This window comes from Molossus molossus, unplaced genomic scaffold (assembly GCF_014108415.1).
Source record: "Molossus molossus isolate mMolMol1 unplaced genomic scaffold, mMolMol1.p scaffold_m16_p_1, whole genome shotgun sequence".
Taxonomy (NCBI): Eukaryota; Metazoa; Chordata; class Mammalia; order Chiroptera; family Molossidae; genus Molossus; species Molossus molossus.
Window position 1 is genome coordinate 220,290,644 of NW_023425344.1, and position 12,480 is coordinate 220,303,123.

Sequence of the window (12,480 nt, forward strand, 5' to 3'; positions counted from 1 at the left end):
TTTTCCCTCCCTTCTCTTCTGGCTCACCTCTCCTCACTGTCTTTTCCCCTCTTCCCATTCATGGCAGAAGAACACACAAAGCAAGAGAAAATATGGAAAATTTCTTTTTTTTTTTTTTTTGGTATATGCCCCTAGCAAGGACCGAACCCGTCACTCTTTAGTTCGCAGGCTGTCGCTCCAACTGCTGAGCCAAACCGGCCAGGGCAAAATATGGAAACTTTCTGAAGAAATATTGACTCTAATAGAGGAGACTGACTTTCTGAAAAAGGTGGACTGTGAAGGGGAACCTCTTCATCATTTCTGTCCATGGCCAAAGGATGTCCCTCTTTCCTGCATGGGTGGATCTGAAATTGTGTCACTTTTACCAAGGCACTACTCATCAAGGTTCCAAGAATCATGCTGCCTTCCTGCCTCTCACCAGAACCCCAGTGGGGATGAGATAACCTCCTCATCACCTTTATCACCCAGGCATGAGCTTCTGGCCACTGAACACAACACAGAAATGCTGTAATGTCGCTCTGTGTTGGAGAGTTAGAGGAGATCACCCTCCAGACTAGAGTTTAGATGGAACTTTCTGAACCCTTTCAAGATTCTGTTTTCTTTATTTCTAAAATCAGACATACTCCCATCATTTCTAATTCTTTGTTCTCCTCCCTCCCTCCTCTCTCTCTCTCTCTCTCTCTCTCTCTCACACACACACACACACCACTTTATTCTTTTTTACAAGAAGCCCTATCTAGTTGCCTGTGTTTTCCTCTATTTCAATTGCATGTAAAAGCCATAAAGTTTATGATTTGGAAATACTATAGTCGAATAAGGTAAGAGTACATGGAGCATCTGTACCACTGCTTCAGACCAAGTTATGATTACTACATTTCCACAGTGCCCTAACCCCACTCTGTGGTCAGTTTTGTATTGGATATGGGTAACCTTTAATATATACTATTCAAGTTTACTCATTCTGAACTAGTCTTTAGATTACTTGTCAGTCTTTAGCTTTTCAATCACAGGTATTCCTAAAGTAATAATTCTTGCTAATCAATAATAATTTCCATTAGCTAATCAATGAGCTTCCTTATAAGAACTTTGGCATGCATCTGAGTATTAAAATAGAGGAATGGGATGCAGTAGAGAAACCACCATTTATTTTTTAGATGCTAAGTATAGTATCAGACACTCAAGGTTTATTCTTAATCTCATTGTAATGATTTAAAAACAGAATAGGATGCTGATCGCCCAAGTTTTAATGTTTTAAAACATACTGGCTCTAGTGCTCGCTTCAGCAGCACATACACTAAAATTGGAGCGATACAGAGATTAGCATGGCCCCTGCATGAGGATGACACACGGATTCGTGAAGCGTTCCATATAAGAAAAACAAAAAACATACTGGCTCTATTTGTCCTATAAGTCTGACAAAGGTTTATTTCCATTTTTCTTCTTATGCAGTAATATAGTAGCTACCTGTTGTATTAAATACTCTCTTTCCATTCTAGCCTATTTAGAATTAATTTTTTAAATTAAAATACTTTTTTGACTCTTTCTGTCTCAATATTTCAGATGCATGCTGCTACATCCGACACATTTTACACCCACATTAATCAAAGCACAGAGATTATTACTAAAAATGTAAGATTGATAACACTGTCTTTTTAGACATCTAAAGCAAATACTATACTGCACAGAAAATAATATTCCACCCACACTCCCATCTGCCCTCCTTCTACTTCTTTCTCAACGGATCCTTACTAAAAGTTTTTATTTATAAGCCAAAGAAGCCACCACTCAAGAAAAGAAAAATTGATGGAATGTTCTTTACAACCAGATTTATTTTTAAGTGTTTATTGAGTAAACAAACAACACAAACAAACAAAAAGAATTAATCAAAGGCAGATGTGGTTTTTACGATCTGCCCAGGTTTGAAAGCAAGGAGAACAGAAGTCATCTTTCCCTGAAAGCCATATCGCTTTCCATTAGCAGTAATGTTGCCATTTATTTTTACAAAGCTCATTCACATCTAGGCTCCGCAATGTTTTCTTGAAAGTGCATTCATTCTTCACTCAAAAAATATTTATTTGACATCTATTATGTACCACACAAATTCAAAATACTGGGAACACAAGATTTTTCTTTTCCTACAGTGTATTTTCTAGAAGAGCATTGCATAATAGAACTTTCTGTAATGATAGAAATGTTCTAAAGCTATGCTGTCCAATATGGTAGCCACTAGCCGTGTGTTACTATTGAGACTTTAAATGTAGTTAACACTGTTTTGAAACTGTATTTTTAATTTTACTTAACTTTAATTCATTTAAATTTATATTTAAATAGCCACATGTGGCTAGTAGATAATATATTGGACAGTACACTTTAGTGAATGTATGAGTGATGTGTGTGTGTGTGTGTGTGTGTGTGTGTGTGTGTGTAGTGAGGGGATAGTGATACATAAATGAATAAGAAACACCAAATTGTACTAAGTGCAAAGCAGACTATTAAAACAGGGTGATATACTAAAGACTGTTAGGGAGGCTGCATTAGAATGGGGGGAACTCTGGCTGGAGTGGCTCAGTTGGTTGGAACATCATCCTGTACACTGAAAGGCTGCAGGTTCAATTCCCGGTCAGGGCACATGCCTAGATTCTGGGTTTGATTCCTGGCCCCGGTCAGGGCACGTGTGGAAGGCAACCAATCAATGTTTCTCTCTCACATTGATGTTTCTCCCTCCTTCTCTCGCTCCTTCACCACTCTCTAAAAAAATTCAGTGAAAAATTGTCCTCAGATGAGGATAACAAAACAAAACAAGAATGGGTGGTTGGGGAAGAAATCTGACAGAGTAATATTTAAGCTGAGATTGGAATGATAAGAAAGATCTATGCAAAGGTTAGGAGATGGTAAAGGGCCTATTTGCAGAAAACTATAGGACATTGAAAAAAGAAATAAAGGAAGATATAAAAATGTGGAAGCACATACCTTGTTCATGGATTGGAAGGATTAACATCATTAAAATGTTCATACTACCCAAAGCAATCTATAGATTCAATGCAATCCCCATCAAAATACCAATGACATACTTCACAGAACTAGAACAAATACTTCAAAAGTTCACATGGAGCCCTGGGCAGTTTGGCTCAGCAGTTAGAGTGTTGGCCTGTGGTCTAGAGAGACCCAGGTTCAGTTCCCGCTAAGGGCACGTACCTCAGTTGCAGTTTGTCCCCGGCCCTGGTTGGGTCGCGCGGGAGGCAGCCACTCGATGTGTCCCTTTCACATCAATGTTTCTTTCTCTCTCCCTCTCTCTTCCTCCCACTCTATCTGGAAAAAAAAAAAGGAAAAGTGTCCTCAGGTGAGGATAAAAAAATAAATAAAAAGTTCACATGAAACCAAAAAAGACCCTGAATAGCCACAGCAATCTTGAAAAAAGAAGGACAAGTAGGTGGGATCATAATACCGGATATAAGGTTATACTACAAAGCTAGTATAATCAAAACAGCCTAGTACTGGCACAAGTATAGGCATATAGATCAGTGGAACAGAACAGAGAACCCGGAAATTGACCCAAGACATTATGCTCAATTAATATTTGACAAAGGAGGCAAGAGCATACAATGGAGTAAAGACAGCCTCTTTAATAAATGGTGTTGGGAAAACTGAACAGCTACATGCAAAAAACAAAAAAAAAGACCATAAACTTATACCATACACAAGAATAAACTCAAAATGGATAAAGGACTTAAATGTGAGTCATGAATCCATAAAATACTAGAAGAAAATATAGGCAACAAAATTTCAGACATCATACGCAGCAGAATTTTCACTGATACATCACCTAAGTCAACAGAAACAAAGAAAAAAATGAACACACGGGACTACATCAAACTAAAAAGTTTCTGCACAGCAAAAGAAACAACCGTCAAAATGGAAAGGGAACCCACTGTATGGGAGAACATCATTGCCAATGATACATCAGATAAGGGGTTAATTTCCAAAATATATAGAGTGCTCATACAACTCAACAAAAAGAAGACAAAAACCCAATTAAAAAATGGACAGAGGACCTAAATAGATACCTCTCCAAACAGGACATACTAATGGCCAAGAGACACATGAAGAAATGCTCAACATCACTAATCATCAGAGAGATGCAAATTAGAACAACAATGAGGTATCACCTCACACCTGTCAGAATGGTCACCATCAACAAATCATCAAACAATAAATGTTGGCCAGGGTGTGAAGAAAAGGGAACTCCAGCCCTGACCGGTTTGGCTCAGCGGTTAGAGTGTCGGCCTGTGGTCCGGAGAGACATGGGTTCGGTTCCCGCTAAGGGCACGTACCTTGGTTGCAGTTTGTCCCCAGCCCTGGTTGGTTGTGCAGGTGGCAGCCACTCGATGTGTCTCTCTCACATCGATGTTTCTCTCTCTCTCTCTCTCTCTCTCTCTCTCTCTTCCTTTCTCTCCCTCCCACTCTACCTGAATAAAAAATGGAAAAATGTCCTTGGGTGAGGATTAAAAAAAAGGGAACTCTAGTACACTGCTGGTGGGAATGCAGACTGGGGCAGCCACTATGGAAAACAATATGGTGTTACCTAAAAAAATTAAAAATTGAATTGCCATTTGACCCAGTGATCCCACTTCTAGGAATATACCCTAAGAAGCCTGAAACACCAATCAGAAAGAATATATGTACCCCCATGTTCATAGCAGCACTATTTACAATAGCTAAGATCTGGAAACAGCCCAAGTGTCCATCAGTAGACAAATGGATAAAAAAGCAGTGGTACATATACACAATGGAGTACTATGCAGCTATAAGAAAGAAAGATCTCTTATCCTTTGAGACGACATGGAGGGACCTAGAGAGTATTATGTTAAGCGAAATAAGCCAATCAGAGAAGGACAAATACCACATAATCTCACTTATTTGTGGAATATAATGAACATAACAGTCTGAGGAACAGGGTAGACCGAGAGACGTGGAAGTAGGGTACAGACTAACATTCCTCAGAAGAGGGGTTGTGGGGGGAGGGAAGAGATAAACCACAGGACTTATATGAATGTACGCATAACCAATGGACATGGACAACAAAGCTGGGCACAGGGGCAGGGAGGAGGGTGTCAATGGGGAAAAAGGAGAAACATCTGTAAGAAAATAAATTAATAAAAAACATTTAAAAAATAATTTATACAATTTGACCTTATTTAAGTCATCTAACTAATGGGAAACTCTTCTGTTGCAATATCAAGTAATATAGCTAATATTTCAAATGTCTGTATTCATAAATAAACTGTTGATCCAAAAAAAAAAAAGATTAGGGGATGAACATCTCAAGTAGAAGGAACAGCTAGTGAACAGCCCTGGGGTAGAAGCCAGCAAAATGTTCCAACACCAAGGACAGAAGAGAGAGCAGTGTGGATGGAGAGTAGAGCATGAGGAGCACACAAGAATTGAAGCTAGAAAGTTATAAATGCATCTGTATTAGTTTTCTAAGGCTGCCATACAAAATACCACAAACTTGGTGGCTTGAAATAACATCAATTATATTCTCTCACAGTTCTGGAGATTAGAAGTCTGAAATCAAGGTGTCAACAGGACCTACTTCCTTCAAAGGCTCTAGACTCTGGGGGAGAATTTTCCCTCGCCTCTTCTCAGCTTCAATAATTGCTGGTATTCCTTGCTTTGTAGCACTATCACTCCAGTCTCTGCCTTTGTCTCTACAGGGCCTTCTTCTCTGTATCTCCTCTGTCTCTGTGTCCTCTCCAAACACACCAGTCATTGGATGCAGAGCACATCCTAAATCAGTAGGATCTTTATTATATCTGCAAAACCCTACTTCCAAATAAGGTCTCATTCTGAGGTTTCTAGTAGTCATTAATTGAGGGAGGCACTGTTTATGACCCACTACGGTGACGATTTTATAAGACTTTGAAAGCCAAATTAAGGAATTTGTCCTTTATCCTAAATGTTATGAAAAGGCATTAGGGGATTTGGAGTCAGGAAGTGACTAATATGATTAATGCTTCTAAAAAATCATTCTGGCTATAGGGAGACTGGATTTTAGACAAGAGTGAAAGAATGGAGACCAGTAAAGAAATCACTGCAAGAGCCCAAGGATGATATGACAGGCTTGGAAAAGACAGTGCTGGTAAAAATGGAAGAAGTGGAAAGATTTGAGATGTGTTTTGGAGTTAACGGAGGTAATGTGTTTTGGATTAACTGATGGGTTAGGTATGAAAATAAGAGATAAAGAAGAATCAAGGAAAATTCCTAGATTTGGGGTTTAAATAAAGAATGAGTTGCCATTTATATGCCAGGGCAGAACAGGAATTAGGCAGGCTCTGTTGGTGATGTTAAGTTTGAGATGCCTGTAGACAGCCAAGTTGAGATACCAGCTGAGCAACTGCACATACAAATCTACAATTCTGAGGAGTAGTCAATCTGAAGATGGAGGTTTGGAGATTCAGATGAAGAAACTAAGGCATAGAGAAGCAAAGGAACTTTATCAGGTCACACAGCTAGTAAGTGGCAGAGCTGTGATTGGAACCTGAGTAGTCTGCCTTCAGAAGCCAAGCATTTAATCACTTTGCTATACTACTCATTACCACTTAAAAGGAACTGAAAATTTTGAAAGATGGAGAAAGCAGCAATGAGGGAAAGGAAAACATCTGTGGCAGTTTATCATTGTACCTGAATATAAACATAATCCTCATTTATTTAGATAAGTGTGGTTTACATTACTCTTCAATATCAGTGTGTGCATATCTTCAGCTACTTTAAAGGAGGAGATAATGTTATGGGAGTCTATGTTTTGGGCAAAATATTTAGAATAAAAAATTCTATGTACTATGTGAAATCAAAACCTGGTAAGGAGAGTTACTACAATCTTTCCCATGGTGTCTGTGTATCCCTGATTGACTTTCAAGCTAATTGGAACATAAAGAATATATCCAATGAGAATCCATCAACGTCCTGGTCAAGTACAATCATACAAGAATAATTATTTATTTATATCAACTATCAGAATTTAATAATTAAACTGTAGCTATAGTTGATGCAGTACCTTATTATTAACATAGATCGATTTTTAAAACGACATCCAGAATTAGTGACAAATGGTAAAATACTTAAGGTTATTGTCACTGTACTTACTACCAAGAGAGAATATGGCATCGGTAGAAAAATTCAAACTTTTGTAAAAAGAGAAGTAGTAAATTTTAGAAAGACACAGTATACCCTGTAGACTTTTTTGTTTGGGGGCGTTCCAGCTTGTCAGCTTAAGTAGCCTGATGTGTTGGGCAGGAAGCAACAATGCACAGTTGTTACAAGCACAGTTGGCTCTGTTTGCTCTGCGATACACTGGATGTAGGACCCTAAGAAAGTTATTTAATTTCTCTGGCCTCCATTCTTTACCTACCTCTTAGAGTTATGGTAGGAATAAAGTTAGATAATACACAGGAAATGCTTAGAGTACTGCTTGGCATATAATAAACAGGAAATGTTAACCATTTTCAGATTTCCTCAACCTGCCTACCTTTCTGGCCTTAAGTCTGAAACAACTGTCTAAGGATGAGGTGGCAAATATGTTCCATATTTCTAAACTGGCAAGACTGGATTCCCTTTAGAAGCTCCCCCAGTATGAAAGGGTCCACCCTACTGCTTCTTTCCTCTTCCTTATCTCTGCTCTTGAGAGTTAATGTTTTTTCCAGGAAATCACTCAAAATCCCCATTGTCAACCAAAAAATTTTTCTTCTAGAATTTACTTAATTTATCCTAAAAAGGAATTAAGAATTTATGCTCAGCCCTGGCTAGGTGGTTCAATTGGTTGAAGTGTCATCCCATACACCAAAAAGGTGGCAGGTTCAATTCCCAGTCAGTGCACATACCTAGGTTTCAGTTTCAATCCTCAGTCGGGGCACTTATGGGAGGCAAATGATTGATGTTTCTCTCTCACATCTCTCTCTCTCTCAAAATCAATTAAAAAAAACACATCCTCAGGTGAGCATTAAAAAACAAAAGAATATGCGCTCAGATGTAGCTGTGCTATTAATAACAGTGAAGAAAGAAAGAAATTCACTTAGTGAACAGTGGAGGATTGGTTGAATAAATTGTGGGGCACCACACACACAATAGAAATTTAAGCAACTCTAATGAGAACGTATATAAAAATAATGAATGACAGAAAATAAAAATTAAACATATACATTTTTTCATTTTTTAAAAAACAAGCTATAATGTAGCATGTACTATATGTTTCTGTTTTATAAAATGTATATATAAGCATAGAAAACATCTGGAGGGTTTTAGACATCAAATGTAGTACGTTGCCCACTTATTCCTCCCATTAACATTGGAACGGTCTACTAGCAAGTCGAGATAACTGGTCATTCCTGCATAAACTCAGCCTAACCTTTCTTTTGCTAAGCAAACACTGGGAAGAGGAATGGAACACATTGGTCGAAACTAGAAGATAGGAGGAGCAGTTTGTACCTTTTAAATTCCCCCATTATACCTTTCAGTTTTGACAGGTTTTTTCCTCCCGGAGGTCTTTCCTGTGTCAGTGTTTCAATGTAGCTAAAGGAGTCATGGATGACACAGAAGCAAAGAGTTGTTTTTCTTGTGTAGGACTTTGTCCATGGTCACTGCCCATGGCTCCAGGATCATTGTCCCAACCCTGACCTAGGCCCTTGAAATGACTATGATCATTTAGGAATTTAAAATTGTTCATGTAGAAGATGGCAGCGGGCAGGACCGGAGGGAGGGTGAGTATGAGAGAGAGTGAGCGAGTGTGTGAAAGAGTGTGAGTGGACATGAAGGTGGACAACCAAACTCCTGCAGTGCAGAGCTGCAGAGCAGAAAGTTCCTGTGCTGTGGACGGAGCAGCCAGCTACCCTGATAAGCAGCTCTTCAGGGCGCTTCTCCCTGTATGGCAGGAAGGTCCCACCATTTTGGAAGATCTCAGGTCTTCCCTGGGAGAAGGCAGTGGGAGCAGCCAGAGCCCAGCAACCTGAGCCCACCAGTGTACCTGGCATCATTGGACCAGTGGAAACTCTGTGTCAACACAAACCAGTGCACAATAGTAGAGCTCCCAAGGTGCTGGTGGCGAAAGTCGCAGACAGCTGGGAGCCCAGCAGCATCCCCCAAGTAGCAGCCCAATCAGAGTACAGATATACCCTCAGAAACAGAGGCTGGGGAGCAGACATCCATCCCCAGGCAACAGAAGCACAGACCAGCAGCTGAGACCCATCCCCAAAAACTACAGCAAAAGCTGAGCAGGAGTTGAGCCCCATAGGGCAGCAGTGCTCCCCAGCCACCAGTGGCGAGACCTGGGGCTCCACAGAGGCCTGTGTGACCCAGTAGCCCACAAGAGCTATGGGAAGCTGGAGCCCGAGAGGGACTGGTGCTATCCAGCTGCCTGCCCATGGGTCCCGCAGGGTGCGGGGGCACCAAAGAGACCTGTGCGATCCAGCAGGGACTGTGCGATCCAGTTACCCATGGGAAGTGTGGGGTGCTGAAGCACCAGAGAGGCCTGTGTGACCCAGCAGGGACTGTGAGATCTAGTTACCCTCAGGACCAGCGGGGTGCTGAAGCATCAGAGAGGCCTGTGTGACCCAGCAGGGACTGTGCAATCCAGTTACCTGCAGGATGCTGAAGCACCAGAGAGGCCTGTGCCCCCCAGCAGCCCATAAGATAGGCATAGAGCCAGGTCCCCAAAGGGACTGTACTATCCAGTTACCCGCAAGACCTGCAGGGTGTGGGGCACCAGAGAGGCCTGTGCAACCCAACTGCGCACAAGATAGGTGTAGAGGATGTGAAAATGGAGGCGGAGTGAATGGAAGCTACACAGACAATTTCCTAGGACCAAAAAGGGAATTACAACTAAAATAAAGACAAATCCTTGGAAAAAAGCAACAGAAAAGCAGGACAGGAACACTGGTAGGATCTGCAAAGGTGCAAGAGGGTGGTGGGCTGAAAGTCCACGGACAGCAGCAGTCTTAGCTGTGAGCAGCCCTTGGAGAATAAAGACCAAGCCCGCTCCACAGCCCAGAAAGCCAGGACAGAGCACTAAAATAGCCACAGCCACTCACCTGGGGGCTATGGCAGAGGAAGAGCAGACTGGGCTGGAGCTCTGTGGGGACACCCGAGATTTAGAGGGCACTCAGAGTTTTTGCTGAGTTGCGGCCACAAGGGACCGTGGCCCGCGTGCTCCTTCCAAGAGCTGTGGGGGAAAGCAGCAGCCCTCCCTTTGGAGATTCAGCCTTTCCCAGGTGAGGCAAAGAAATAAAAATTGAGGCTGATTAACAACCAGCATCTATCCCACCCTCTGGAAATCCTCTTATGCAGAACACCAGGGATACATTCCAAGGCACTGAGTAACTGAGACTACTAGCCACCAGGAAAAAGCTAGAGGATAACTCAACCTTTCCTGGGCTTGCAAATCTACCCAGAAAAGTGAGACTTGACAGTGATGTTTAACGTGGACCCACCCAGGCTCATCCAAACCCAGTAGAGGGAGCCACAAATAGCAGAACACCAACACACACCGGGAAAATTTGGCAGGCTCAAAAACCCACTGAGATAGCCAAAATGGTGAAACAAATAAACAAATTCCAAATGAAAGAACAAGAGAACTCTATCGAAGATGAGATAAATAAAATACAGTTAATCAAATTATCAGAGGTAGAGTTCAGAGCCATGATCTTGAGGAAGCTCAACACCATGAGTAAGGACATCAGCACTATGAGTAAAGATATAGAAACACTGAAAACCAACCAAATGGAAATGAAGAATGACATAGCAGAAATAAAGAACACATTGGAAGGTCTAAACAGCAGAGTAGAGGAAGCTGAGGACCAGATCAGTGAATTAGAAGACAGGGTAGAAAAAATCAACCAATCAGAAAACCAAAAGGAAAAAACAATTACAAAACAGGAAGACAGCTTAAGAGAACTGTGGGACAACTGGAAACGTAAAAATATTCGTAATAATATCATAGGAGTCCAGAAGAAGAAGAAAATGGTCAAGGGTTAGAGAATGTATTTGAAGAAATAGTGACAGAAAACTTTCCTAACTTGTTGAAGGAAGAAGGCATTCAAATTCAAGAAGCACAGAGAGCTCCAGGTAAGAAGAACCCAATCATAGGAGTCCCAAAGAAGAAGAAAATGGTCAAGGGTTAGAGAATATATTTGAAGAAATAGTGACAGAAAACTTTCCTAACTTGTTGAAGGAAGAAGGCATTCAAATTCAAGAAGCACAGAGAGCTCCAAGTAAGAAGAACCCAAACAGGCCCACATCAAGACACATAGTAATTAAAATGCCAAAAATTGAAAACAAAAAGAGAACCCTAAAGGCAGCAAGAGATAAGCAACAGGTTACCTACAAAGGAAACTGCATAAGGCTCTCAGCTGCCTTCTCAACAGAAACACTACAGGCCAGAAGGGAGTGGCATGAAGTAATCAAGGTCATGAAAAACAAAGATCTGAATCCAAGACTACTCTATCCAGCAAGGCTATCATTCAAAACAGAAGGTCAAATAAAGAGCTTTCCAGACAAAAAAAAAAAGGCTAAGGGAATATATTACCACCAAACCAGCACTGCAAGATATGCTAAAAGGACTGCTGTAATTAGAAGAAGAAATAGGAAGAAAAATAGAACCATACTAAACAAAAATGGCAATAAATAAGTGCATATCAATTATCACCTTCAATGTGAATGGTTTGAATGCTCTGATAAAAAGACACAGAGTAGCTGATTGGATAAGAAAGCATGACTCATCTATATGTTGTTAACAAGAGACCCACCTCACAACAAAAGACTCACATACGTTGAAAGTGAAGGGATGGAAAAAAATCTTCCAAGCAAACAGAAAGGGAAAAAAAGCTGGGGTAGCAATACTCATATGTGATAAAACAGATTTCAAAATAAAGGTCATAACTAGAGAAAAAGAAGGCCACTACATAATATTGAAAGTATCTATCTATCCAACAGGAAGATATAACCTTGGTAGACATCTATGCACCCAATATAGGAGCAACAACATATATTAAATTCTTCTGGAGGACTTCAAAGGAGAAATCAACAGCAATACAATCATAGCAGGGGACTTCAACACGCCGCTGACATCACTGGTTAATCTCCTAGACAAAAAGTAAACAAGGAGACACAGACTCTAAATGAAGCACTAGATCAAATGGATTTAATAGATATCTAAAGAGAATTACACCCCAAAACTAGAGAATTCACATTCTTCTCAAGTGCACATGGGACATTCTCAAAGACAGACCACAAACTAAGTCTCTACAAATTCAAGAAGATTGAAATCATATCAAGCATCTTCTCAGATCACAATAGCATGAAACTAGAAATCAACTGCAACAAGAACATGCAAAGACGTTGGAACACATGGAGGCTAAATAGCATGTTATTAAACAACGAATGGGTCACTGAGAAGATCAAGGAAGAAATTAAAAACTTCCTGGAATCCAATGA

General features: G+C 40.6%; 1 non-coding gene across 1 annotated transcript; it reads left to right on the plus strand.

Moving 5' to 3' along the window:
* The first annotated feature begins 1,270 nt into the window (after positions 1–1,270).
* Positions 1,271–1,374, plus strand: LOC118621629. The gene has a single exon (XR_004957746.1). It is a non-coding gene; the product is annotated as a U6 spliceosomal RNA (small nuclear RNA).
* Positions 1,375–12,480: the final 11,106 nt, after the last annotated feature.